Source organism: Mastigoproctus giganteus, chromosome 6 (genome assembly GCF_048544385.1).
Source record: "Mastigoproctus giganteus isolate SK-2022 chromosome 6, ASM4854438v1, whole genome shotgun sequence".
NCBI classification, from domain to species: Eukaryota; Metazoa; Arthropoda; class Arachnida; order Uropygi; family Thelyphonidae; genus Mastigoproctus; species Mastigoproctus giganteus.
The window spans coordinates 184,053,969-184,066,494 of record NC_143580.1 but is presented as its reverse complement, the minus strand read 5'-3'; the positions used below and the strand labels follow the sequence as shown (position 1 = coordinate 184,066,494).

The window sequence follows — 12,526 nt, the reverse complement described above, 5'->3', positions numbered from 1 at the left end:
AGTATTCCTGTAGGTGTAGTTAGAAAGCGCGATTGTAATAGCTTTTGTTCTAGTGTGTGTGTGTGTGTGTGCGTGAGGGAACTAAATGTATCCCCCCCCTTCCAACCGTTGTTACATTTTCCACGATTTGTCCGTTTGCCTTTGATGCTCTCGGAAATTTTGGTGGTCCACGATTTATGGGCTTTTCATCCGCCCTAACATCTCTCGCGGAAAGGTTGTAATTGGAAAAATATATCCCGAATCCGTTTACGGTCGGAACTCATTGATGCCACTTGTTCCGTTCACATGCTCCCAAGTCTTCCGCTTATCACCTACCAGCTTCCAGTATCAGTTAAGTGGCAAAGTACACCTCACGCAGTTTCTCTGATGTTATGGCTGCAGACACGCAAGCAGCTAATGAGAGCCGTGCTCTGCATCCTTTTCCTTATGCAGTTTTACCAAACCTTCCTTTCTCTATTTCTCCACGGCCGGCCATATTGCATCAGTATAGCGTACCATGATAGTATCAGTAGTTCTCGACAGATGGCACCACCTGATACTTTAGATTACACACTGTCTTTAACAACCTGTAACTCCAAACCTCTATTTTCAGTCACGATAGATAACGGTTTAAAACATAAATAAATAAAATTATTTCTCTTTACTACAAGCCCGATTTATCTCGAGATTTTACAATCTCGTTTTTAATAGATGAAATCTGGGCGATCGATGCGATTTCGTACAAGTACCAGAGATTACTCAGAGTACCGCTCATACGATGGTTAACTTCGCGTGCGCGTTGGTTTGCGTGTATTTACGGACAAGGTGAACTGCGAGTCTCAAGTTTTGATACGATCAGCAATGGGTGGAGATGAACTGTTGATGAGGCAAACGTATCAGTGAAGCCTAGCTTGTTCCCGTAGAGAAAACATGTAAGTTCGTTCCTTATCTATAACAACACACTTCATTATCGGTACTCTATTCGTGTTTGCAAGAGCACAAAGTGAAAGCAAATTATTTGGTATTTTACGAACGATTACGTTTCGTTTCCCGCCCTCCCTTCGTGGAAACCCTAGTGAGTAGACAAGAGCGTTCTATCGCGAACATGCCTACTGAGAGCGGGGGAGGAAAGCGGGCGAATTATTTTCGGGTTGTAATGATTAGGATCAAAAGTACAGGGTGATTAGTGTCAGTAATTCAATCGACTGTACAGATGGGTTACGTTGTTTGTATAGTTCCCCCGTCACCCCCCCCCGACTACCTTTATATGCCGTTTCGCGTAACTTCGCCATTGCCCTGTTTCCTCTTGGCAAGGAAATGAGAAGAATTTCCTGCTTCGAACACAGCAGCGACTATAATCTGTGCTTCGGAGTTGCTCGTTTGCGAACTGCCTACTGCACTACTGGAAACTGTTCCACCCGACCGACAACCCTCCTTTCTTCTAGTACGTGACTCTGAAAGACGACCTCTGTGTGTGTGTGTTCGTCACTCACGCTAAGAGGTCACGTTGTAGCTTCTTCGAGCCGGAGTTCCGTACAGTATCGCTTGTAAGGTACAAAGCAAAAGCCATAGTCTTTTGAAGGGGGAAAGCTTTCAATGTTCCCCTTTCTACCAGCTTTGCGTTTTTGATTCTCCCCTTCCTCCCTCGTACCAGCCAGTTCCTTGTTACGCTTCGGTGATGTCATGTTCTGTTGAATGCCCCGAAAGATTAAGCATTAAAAAAAAAAAGTAAATTTAATCTTGTCCTTAATCCTTTCTTTGTACGTATCTAAGTCCAATCCATTCAAGGACAATCACGATTGACACATTCACTAAGCTTTATTTAATAGTCAGTTAACTAAATTCTAAAGGTTTATTGACTCTGGATTTCTAAAATAATTATTATTATGAGGAAGATGGACTCTAGTTCACAACAATTGCCGGTTTGGCAGTCCTTCAGCTGACAGACTTCCGAGTCGTTAACCTCGTAAAGTTCTCATTGTCCAACCCCTCATAAACAGGGATTGTCCAAAAATTTACATTGTGTGATTTGTCAACTTTTTGAGTTCATCCCCTCCAGGTAAAATCCCTTAACAGCTTTTACCCCTATTATTAAATAACAAACTATCCAATCCTCCTCTCTTCAATCCTTTATTGCACACTTTTAAAGTCGATTAGACTATTTAAAAACAGTAAGGGGCCATTAAAAATTATGATGCCTTAAAGAGTACGCACGTAACTTACAATGCGTTCGGCATGGGGGGGGGGGGGGAATCCTGACATGTTTTGAGATTACATGCAAAGAGGTAACTTGTAACATACAGAACCCGAATTCCAATCGCATTATTTTTTTATGAAAAAAAAAATATAATAAATAAATAAACAATATTAATGTAGCATTCGTACAACTGTATCCTCCCCTTTCCCTCTTTGCTTTAGACAACTTGTGAGTGGCCCCTTACCTGCTTGCTATTATAATAGTATCACTAAGCCTCACAGAATTTTATACTCAAAGCGGGAATGGAAGTGCTGTCCAAATCCTTACTTCTCTTATACGCTCCTATACCTTTTAATTAGCTTCCTAATTACCTTTCCTTCCCATCGCATACTTACAACTGCCATCTCCTCATTCTTCCTAACAACAATAAATGCCTTATTACAAACATAATACGATCGGACTTGGCGAACACAAAACCAGCCATTCACTTCAAAAGGTAACAGCACAATCATTTCTTATTTATTACCAGTCACGACATTACGTAAACATCTATTATCCGTCCTGTAATTATCTTTCATTTTAAGTAACTCGCATTTCTGCTTTAGTTTAACTAATAACCTGTAAACTTAAGTTTCTAAGCTTTGGTTGCTTCCGACTTGTACACTTGAATCCTTAAACTTCTTTATACCCAATGCATCTCCATCGACTGACAAAAGTTGTTTGTACAAATAGAAAGAAAAATATAGAAAAGGTCTTTATTATTGTGTTGTTTGCACGGTATTTTTTGTGCGTGTCGCCTTTTTTTTTTTTTTTTTTTTAGACAAAAGAAATAGTCTCTCTCATTAGGGGAAACAAAGTTGTAAATACCTGACGTAGTCAAGTATTTACAACTTCTTTTCCCATAATGTGTATAATAGCTATTAATATAATATAAATTAGACTGTTATTATTAAAGGTGGAGTATTGGCTAATCCGTAAAGATAAGAGGACAATCTGTTGCGAAATCCATTACAAAATAACTTTTTTTTTTTTCTAATGGCAAATTTAGAGTTATTTCGCTCAAAAGATTGTTTTTTTTTTTTTTTTCATTTTTGCTAATGTAGCACTAGTTACGTGATACAGACAGCTAGTATCCAATTATTACTGCTCCTGCTCGTCAACTGATGCCTAAAGTGTACTGGAACTGGTCTGATCATTTAGAAATGGCTGCGGATATAATGAAAACAGATTACGAATGCCTTTCTGTAAGCTGGCGAAATGTGATCCACCCGCATTTAATTGGAGTGAAATTATATCCCAACGCTGCCTCTAGAAGGAGCTCTATGTATTGCAAGTCGAACTTTGTAAAGACCGAATCGCCAAGAGTAATTGGGAAAACTATAACAGGACACCAACGATAGTGCGTGGATTAGGGATTTTAAAAAAAATCACTAATGCGGGACAGAATTTGCAGTTGTCATGACGACAGGTGATGATTAAATTTCATAGAAAGGACACCTTGAGGAAAACACGAAGCTTTTCTTTAAAATATGAAGAGAATTTTCGTGCCCCCCCCCCAACTCCGGCTTTCGCCATTCCTAAGATAATGCTAGAGAACTGTAGTGTTTATTGGCTTGTCATGACTTGCTATGACAACTTCTGACTGCCTACAAAAATCAGCACATGCTGCCATACAACTTTTTATTTCCTTCTTTCTCGACTCAAACCTGACCATCAAATTTACATTGCAGACTAGGTCGGAATTGAGAAATAAATATGTATTTATGCCATCAATAGGAAAAGCACTTCATTTTCAAACCACAGAAATACGAGACACGAGTCTATTATAAAAGGTGAGCATTACACAAGAGATCACGAGGTGATCTTTTAAGATTCAAAGATGTTCCTCCTTTAGTTAGCCATTCCGTGCGATACACAAAATCCAAGTAGCGATCATCCTCACAATCATGAGAAAGTAGGGCACTAATCGCTAAGAAAAACTCCATTTTGTGTGTTCGAAGGGAGTGGAATATTTATAGCTGTATTAAATGCTGATAGTAGGGGTAATCCATACGACAGCATCCCACGTATGGCTCTAGGCTGATAGACAGTGAGTTATTGTTGAACAGGGAGGCTCTGTAAGTAGGGTAACCATTGGCGAGCGTCAGTGCAAACAGCCAATGCACATAACGAGCAAACGGACTCATTTAACTTATCGAGAATTAAGCTGATTTGCGCAGTGAAAAGACTGATGGAAGCCTACTGAAAGGGGGAGGCAAGAAAAATTAGTCAGAAGGGTTATCTAACTCGCCAGCTGTTGGGCAACTTGAAAAGTGGTCGTCAGTTCAGCCGGAAATTAGAGATAATCTGAAAGAGAGAGATAATGATGACAAATATACAAAACATTGCCCACAATACTGGCATAATAACAGATTCAGTGGTCAATTTTAAAATTGTAACGCAGGGTTTTCTTTTTTTTTTATTTTTAATTAATCCGCTAATTGGAAATTATTCGCAGAAACGAAGATGCCTTCCAGTGCAGTAAATCGACTTGACGTGTGTTGAATAAGATTAGCCTAGGTAAAAAACTAACTGGTCCATCTGCCTTGTTAAAAGTCATTTTGCTTATAAAAATGGATGAAAATCGTAATGAATGATCGGATGTCACGAAGCAGGCTCTTCAAACCGGTTTGCAGGCAAGGGACGCCACCTTTCTCCTGGCCATGTTAAAAGACAGATGTCACTGACCTCGCAAATAACCCTGTCCCTCTCGCCTCCCCGAATCCATGACGTTATCAAGGGTTAAAAGCAGAATTATAAGGGTTGATGAGAAAAGTTCGCATGAGGGGGAAAAGACTTTTTCAGTCGATTTATTTATTTTTAAAACACTGACCCATTAAACTGATGTGTAGTTGGCCCAATTGTGCTCCAAAGCTGGAATCCACATCCAAAAAAACTGTTTCGGTCCTTCAACTAGACTTGAATATTCCCGTCTCGAAGTTTGGAAACAAGAAATCACAGCGAGTACGAGGAGAACAGGGTTGGCCTTCGAAGAATTCGAATCCCCAACTGGTGCAGTTGGAACTTGTGAGTTACAGAAAGAACTTTCTGATCAGTCTCCTTACAAAAGAGGCCAATGAAAATTTACCGGTAGAGGACAAGTGCAGTTTTTCTCTTAAAATGATAGATCTTCCTTTACTATGACGTCTAGTGGCGGCCATGTGTCATCTGGATGCCGATTAGTGCAGAATTTAAAGATGGTAGAGATTATCAAATTCCTGGACAATGCAAAAAAATTTGTAGTCATAAAATTCTCTCCAGTGTTCTGAATAAAAAGTCAATAGTTAATTACAAAACTACTTCCAAACTGTCAACTTCAATATTTTTATAGTTCATTGAATTTCCAAATCGACTTTAGTGGAAATATTCGATTAGTTGGTTTTACATAACCATTATGGTTTTTCCCAAGGATTACCATAGTTTTTCTTGTAAACCAGACAAAAGAAGCAAACAGCACACAGCTGTAAGATTTTTTTTGCTCGAAATAGGTTACTATCTAACCATATCTCCATGGTTTTCCAAGACGAGAGGATTCTCAAATTTAACATTCAATGAAATGTCTTAAATTTCGTGTAAGTAATCTAATAGTCTAAATTTGGGAGGATGGTTTGGACCTTGTATAGGGATTTTGGTATCTGCAATGAAGACCCGTGCAGCCTGGAGGGTACTGCTTTATCATTCGGCTACTCTTTCAGCCGCTGTTGTGGGGCAGGATGCTTGTGAAGGCAGACGCTCCCTTTACCTCAGGCACACAGCATAACAGACCAGACAGAAGCTGAAGAAATAAGAGTTATGCTCGCCCACTGATTACATAACAAAACAAGCTATAAAGTAAGTGAAATTATTTCATCTCTCTTTGCACCTGAATATTTTGTTAAAATACAATAAATCATTAATGTCCAGTAGTTATTGAAATATTATTGTGCGATTAATAATTTGATCTTAAACATTGCTCACGACGTGTAAAAGCCCCCTCCCATCTTCTTCTGTAAAATATCTCTGCGAAGGAGACTTTTGAAAGCAGAGAAAGATAAAGGAAGCTGACAATGGTGCATACAACAGAGGAAGTGAGTAGTTAGAATCAAAGTTGGTAGGAAAAATAGTCTCTTTAGTTATTAGAGAGAAATGAACGTGCAATTAGAGAATGAACGTGTCCTTAATAGAATGGTAGTCCTAACAGTAATAACGAGGTTAGTGTCGACGTGCAGTTACAGAAATTTAGCTCCTCATTAGTGCAGAAATGCGTTGCTCCTACTGAAACTCCCCTGCACCTTTCCCCGTGCCAACTGTGACGACAAACCAGTGATGACAGCAGACAAAGTGGTTATCAGCATACGTTGCCAGGGGAGTCACAGGTAGAGGGGGAAGGAGACCACGGCGAGTTTTGATGGTGAGGGAATTTGGAGGGGGGAAAAGAGCGGATAATACGTGATCCAAGTAATAGTAGCTGCATCCGAAGGGCAACCTCCGACATCAGCTGGTGATCCATTAATGCTAGGATGTGATAAAGCAAGTAGGAAATGAGCGTACTTACGTGTACACTGTCCGTGCGTGCGTATATTCGAAGAGGACCCGGTGACGGACCAGCAGCCAGATTAATTAAGTTTCTCAACTGACGCTGGACTCCCGCCACTTCTCGTGCTCATTAAAGCGATGAATCTAATTAAGAGCTACCAGCCGAAGAAAGGCGGGGTTCTAGCGGACGCCTGCTTGTTCGTGGCGCGACTCAGATTGCCACCTCTAATTACATTGATGCCGTAAGTTAGTTAAAGAGATTTAAATTTCACTCACCAGAACCTCTGGACTGTCCTCTTACACTTCCCTCATATCCACAAGGCTTTTTAACTCTTCATCGCAACAGAGATTTAAATTATCACCTGCAAGTGACCCCCCCCCCCATCTCCTATCGCCTCCTACTACCGATGTTATTCTGCCCATGTTGTTATCTTCCTATTGTGCTACTTTTGGTGACAATTCTTACCCCGTATTGGATAGGTTGACGTACCGGAAGGAGGTGAGAGGTAGTTAACCTCTTTGACTTTCCCATCTCCTTCATCTGCCCCCGTGTGTATGTGTGTTTTTGATTTTGATTAAAGGGAGGGGTAGAATGTCATCCATATGCTGTAGGGCATGCGATAGCAACAGTGCCAGTACTATATTATACTGGAATCGTGCGTCAGTTTTTGGAATTCTTTCAGTAGAGGATGGTAGACCGCCTGGGGTCATCCTACAGAGTTGTTGTTGTTGAGTCAGATTTGCGCAACACTTTCAGATACCACGATAATAACTGGACTTGGCTATGCACTGATCCATACTGAGTTTTCATGATATCAGTTCGTTCTGAATTCGAACATTATTGGTCTCCATGGGGATTTATTCTGCTTTAAATTACTTCGTTTTGTAGCTATGGCAACTTCAGAGCAATAGAACTGTGAAAATAAAACCGGCTGGTTGCTCGTTTTATTTCCATTTCCTTATGAACGTTTCAGCTACGTTTGCAGAGGCAAAGGCTAAAGCGGGTTGTTTTAAAATTAACGCCGAGGTAACCAAGGTCACGAGGTGTGTCGTTATTATGTCTATACATTGAACGTATTCTGTGGTCTGCTTGACTCTTTTGTGGGCCACAAAAGAGTAAGGCGCCTCCATAGCCAGGTGGGAAGGAGCAGCAGTGCGTAGCACACGCTTCTTGATTAGACCGGGGTTCGAGCCCGTCACCACCAAATACGGAGGATGCGGAAAGGTCAGGGAATGACCACTGCATATTCCCAGAGCAATATGGCCTTAGTTGCTAATGCTCCTAAAAACCAAATAACCAACCAACAAAAGAGTAAATAAGATAACTGGGACACAGTATAAAAAACCCATAAAAGTTCATTCTTTTAAGGAGATGCGAACCTGGGACTTCCCAGTGCAGAAAAACAACAGTTGTTAACCACTATGCTACCGTGGTGTTCTGTATTAAATTTTTAAAGCGGAAATTAAGACACGGCTATCTCATATAAATTATAGTTAGCTTAATAAAATTTACAGAATACCCCAAGAACTTTAAAAATTCCTCAAGCTAAATTAATTCAAGCAAAGAATAGCCAACGTTTCGGAACCTTTTTTGGGCTCCGTTTTCAAAACATAAAATAACACAGATCTGAGAGAATAAAAATGTGGCTGCATTTTTAGAGGTTTTAACTGAGATGTTCGGTCATTTGCATAGCAGTAGGCATCCGAGTTATGTCTTTAAACATATCAGAACTAGTTCTATATGAGCACGATAATTTGTATGCCTACTTCTATTCAAATGAACCATTTAAAACGTCTAAAAATTCAGTTACATCTTCACTCTCCCAGATCTGTATTGAAAGCGGGGTTAATTCCGTATTTTTTTTTGTCCTCGCTTTTTCCCATTATATATGGGGTCAGCGTTTTTTTATTGTTTTGGCATGGAAATTTTACGGCCGGATGCCCTTCCTGACGCCAACCCTCACCCCTTTATCCGTGCTGGGGATATGCGGTGGTCATTCCCTGACCTTCCGTATTTGGTGGTCACGGGCTCGAACCCCGGTCTAAATCAAGAGCGTGTGCTACGCACTACTGCTCCTGCCCACCTGGCTACGGAGGCGCCATTTTAATTAATTCCGCATGATAATACAATTTCCTTTATTGTTTGCGTCATGAGGAATTTTATCCTGAAAACAATATGCATGATATTTAGCTGACGGTTATTAGAAATAACGCACTACACTGATGGACAAAAGTCAAAGTATAGTTAAGTTTGGGCACTTATCCTTTGTAAAGCAAACTGAAAATGTACACATAGACTGAGTGCGACTTTATTAGGTTCCTTCCCCCTTTAGCCCTGAGTACACCCTCGATTCGTTGTGGCGTGAACTCAACAAGTTGTCGATAGCGTGCCACAGGGATATTAGTCAACGTTGATTTAACTGCTTCCCAAAATTATTACAAATTGAATAGTTCCGGATCTCTGTTCCAAAGAGCTCGCTCCACATGATCTCACAAGTGCTCATTTGGATTGTCATCTGGTGATTGGAGAGGCCACTGCAGTAGGCTGATTTCACTTTCATGTTCCTTGAATCAATTAATTACAATTATGACCTTGTGACATGAGACATTATCCTGTTGGAAGAACTCATTCGCGAATACTACAGGCATGATAGGATGTGCCTCGTCAGAAACAATTTTCAGATAAACTGCAGCATCCAAATGTTGCTTCCCCCGTGTCAAGGGGCCTATTATGCACCACGAAAAACCTCCACACACTGGCACAACTAGCCTGGATTGTTGACATCTGGCAGGACAGGCCCATGAGTCCATGTTTTCACCATATTCTGGTCCTCCCATTAGCTTGAAACAGCAGGAAGTGGGATTTGTCAGACCAGGCAACTTTTTTCCAATTCCCCACTATATAGTGTTGTTCTCGAGCTCACTGTAACTGTGCCTTCTTGTTTCTTGCTGACAGGAATGGAAACCGGTTCGGTCATCGTCTACAATACTCATCTAATGTAATATAATACGAAAAAACTCTGGCTTGGGTGGTTTCAACCTCCATTTTGTCAGCCTCCGTTGGCTTCTTGCATCACAGCTGTTTTCGACCACATGAACGCTATTAGCTGGGCGTATTTGGTTGGCTGGAACGAACTTGGACCAATCTCGATGCACCAGAGACACAGTAGTAGTTGAAAAAAACTCCAGCTAAGTTGCAGTTTCCAAGATACTCAAATGGGCGCGTCTGGAGCCTACTACCATACCATGTTCAAAGTCTCTTCGATATTTCGTTTTGCCCATTCTCCCACCGAATTGCACACAGCTGCCCCCCCCCCCATGGTCTCCCCACTCTTCAGGAAACAGAATTGGCTGCTGGTTTAGGCAACCTCGATCCCAGTCTGGGACGCTCAATTACCTGTATCCTCAACAAGACCTAGTTTGGATAAAAATGTCCGTCTACTCCCCAACCTTTTTCTTCTCTTTCACTCTCCTAGCTTCTACTTCGGTGGGAGGATTGCTTTTATCATTTCTGTCACTATACTCTTATACTATTTCTCCTTCTTCAGTTGGTTTTGTAACACTAAGCATGTTCCTTTAATCCAAGGTTAGAAAAATATGTTAAAAATTTAAACCATTATTTAATGGTTCAAGACGTTGCCTCCCCCATCTGATTATTTAGCGCTTCAAGACACTGTCCCCATCAGAACTCATTATGCTTACTGCAGACATAGGCTCCAGTAAGCATAATGCTTTCTCCATATTCTGGTCCTGCTATCTGCATTATGCAATTAAAACAGTGATCGATTGGACAAGTCCTCGTGGGATTAACAGTAGTTATAATCACCGTCTACCCACACCAAGTGGATAAGGCCTAGGTTATTTTGTCTATTCTCCCGGAATCTCGGGTTTTTCGTTAAATAACAAGCCAACAGTGGAATACTAACAGTTATAGAAAAAATATATCGACGCCTCATAGCCTTAGTTGCTTTGGCCCTTAACACACCCTTAACTGAGTTTTCTGCTACCAGCCTACTTCGTGATAATTTGAACATAAATTTTATTTACGAAAATGTTTTCCAATATGAACGACGTAAGATGAACGATCTACTCATATTCTAAACACCATCCCTGCTATCATTTGGTGTTCAAAATCACTTCGTTTCTCCATTTTGCTATGAAATTTTACCGTAAATAACTACTCTCAGCCTATATATACATGGCCGCAGCCAAGTTACACATACATTACATCGCTTTCTGTTTCCTTGTAGCGAGTGGTGTGGTGTGCCTAATAAATTGTCCACTGAGTGTATACTTAATGCCACTACATTAGCTTTATTGTAGGTTTATTATTGTCGTGAACTGTAATAGGACTCGTACAATACTAACCAACAAACTTTGTCAAACTTTTGGCATACATAAGTTCCAAACTTCTAGTTTCCAGAAGGATACCTTGTTAATTTATTATACTTTAAATTTCATTATTTTAACCCCCCCCCCCTACAATCCGCTTCGTCCTTCCATGGCGCAGTGTGAAATCGGGGGAAATAACAGATACAGTCCAAATGGAAATCAGACATTAATAGCTGTTACACTATTACGTGTAAGCCTATAATGATAATTTAACAGCCGACCACTGAGAGTCGCCCTGGTCGTAAAGAATAGTTTCAGCACTAACTTTGAGAGGCAGGGTGTCATTTATTAAACGCACGTGAGTAGCCCAATGTGGTCGATCCCTTGTATGAGTAGAAAGTCGGGTCATTCATAGAATAAGTGGATGCCTACGAACAGCGAGATTTAAACTTCACAGTACTCGGGGACAAATGTAGGCCTGCAGTGTAAACCACTTAAACAGGGGTGATATATGGACTTGTGTCCCCATATTAATATGGACCGATCGTAAATAGCAAACTGCGCTCCGACTTGCACATCTGTGAGTTCAGTTTTGCCTGTTGTTGTGGCTGGACTCTGGTTTGTAATAACGCTGCATGCGCTAACCCAAAGGCTCGCGCACCTATAAATCATTGGCCAATGGCGAATAAACGCCACAAGACTCTTGCCAACCCGCTGCTTTCGTAGAAGCCGTCCGAATACGGGTATAAAAGGCGGTCCCATTAATTACTCGCACAACGATTATTAAACTATGGGATAATATAATGTTTAAGCTAGCGATTAAAGAGGTACTTCATCACCTGCGTGTCTGGAACTTTTGTGGAGTTTTGGGGAGGAGTGGGAGGGAAGATTAGATGGGAGATGAAAGGGTAGGGGGGTTATATGAAGGTCTTTAACTTTGTTTTTCATAAAGGGGACAACTCCTGAATCTCGTCTTGTCCACCTCTATCGTCAAAGGTTCTACAACTGCAAGTACTTTCATAGAATTCGTTGTGTTTACTACTTGTAGGTTTATGGGCACTTTACGGGGTCGTATAAACTATGGTATGTAGCCTGGGTCCGGCACTAAGGCCTTAATGAAAGTATTCCCGTTGAAAAATTGCACCCATTAATTATTGAGATATAATACGCATTGGATTAAAATATTACGCCATCACGGTCTTAAACCGAAGGAATTCAGCATTAAATATTGCTTATTCTAGCATAAAGTTATATCCGTCTTTGTTGTTTTTAATCCATTTGCTTCTGACCCTCTAAACTTGCTTTTGCATTCTGCATTTTTCGTTTCATGTAGCGGCCTTGAAATCAGTTTTGTATACTTTGTGGCAGGCTGCAAAACAACGAATAATGAAAATTTCATGTAGCCGGAAATTTATTAATAATTAAAACCAACATCGGAGCGCATAAATGTATTCCATTATACAC

General features: G+C 40.7%; 1 protein-coding gene across 2 annotated transcripts in view; it reads left to right on the top strand.

The window, feature by feature from the left end:
* The first annotated feature begins 822 nt into the window (after nt 1-822).
* LOC150084799 (uncharacterized) overlaps nt 823-12,526 on the top strand; it is a 266,830-nt gene continuing 255,126 nt past the window's right edge. Inside the window, exon 1 of one of the 2 annotated variants that reach the window (XM_090376617.1) lies at nt 823-911. The gene's annotated coding sequence lies outside the window, so the exon portion shown is untranslated. The remainder of the gene's footprint in view (nt 912-12,526) is intronic. The other variant, XM_090376615.1, reaches the window with a different exon arrangement.